The sequence below is a fragment of the Gracilinanus agilis genome, chromosome 1, assembly GCF_016433145.1.
Source record: "Gracilinanus agilis isolate LMUSP501 chromosome 1, AgileGrace, whole genome shotgun sequence".
Classification (NCBI taxonomy): domain Eukaryota; kingdom Metazoa; phylum Chordata; class Mammalia; order Didelphimorphia; family Didelphidae; genus Gracilinanus; species Gracilinanus agilis.
This window is the reverse complement of record NC_058130.1, coordinates 328282400-328283157: the sequence shown is the minus strand read 5'-3', so window position 1 is coordinate 328283157 and position 758 is coordinate 328282400. Positions and strand designations below refer to the sequence as shown.

The window sequence follows — 758 nt, the reverse complement described above, 5'->3', positions numbered from 1 at the left end:
TTAGAGTTACAGGTTATTTTCTGAATTTTAAAAGTGTCAGTGTGCTCTTCTTAACAAAATCTCAAATACTTAATGTAATAATATCATAATTCATATTAATTTAGTTTCTTAATATTTATCAAGTGTTTTCCTCCTGATAAATTTAGGAGAAAGGTAGCACTTATAATATTCTCCCCATTTTATGAAGCCTCATGAAACTGAGGGTTAGCAAGACAAATAATTTACCCAGAGACACAAAGCTTTTTAGCGTTAGAGACAGAGCAAAAATCTATAATAACTCCTGATTATAGTCAATGTTATTTTTGCCACACAGTATTTTCCCTCCCCACAAATAAAATTTAAAAATTATTAGATTATATATGAATTACAGAGTTATAAATCAAATAGATCAAATTTGAAGCAGAAGGTCATTAGAGAAATATGAAATATTTCAAGAAAATACTTGTAACCTTTCAGCAGGGGCTATGCTAAGTTTTTCTATATTATTCCATGTTTTCAGTACATTCAGAGTCAGAATCAATAAACTCTTACTTAGAAACTACTTTGTGCCAGGAGTTATGTTAAGCTCTGAGGATTCAAAGAAAGCCATTAAATAGTCCTTGTCTTCAAGAAGCTCCTAATCTTATAGAGGAAGATATCATATGGAAGAAAAGGAACATGCATAGAGAAACTTCATGGAGCTCATGAAGTCCAACTGGACATAATATAGCCTTGATTGGAAATGATTTGAAAAGGTAAGTTATGAAAATTAGTTTTAC

General features: G+C 30.3%; 1 non-coding gene across 1 annotated transcript; it reads right to left on the bottom strand.

Moving 5' to 3' along the window:
- Positions 1 to 414: 414 nt before the first annotated feature.
- LOC123232761 lies at positions 415 to 517 on the bottom strand. Its single transcript, XR_006505271.1, has one exon. It is a non-coding gene; the product is annotated as a U6 spliceosomal RNA (small nuclear RNA).
- Positions 518 to 758: the final 241 nt, after the last annotated feature.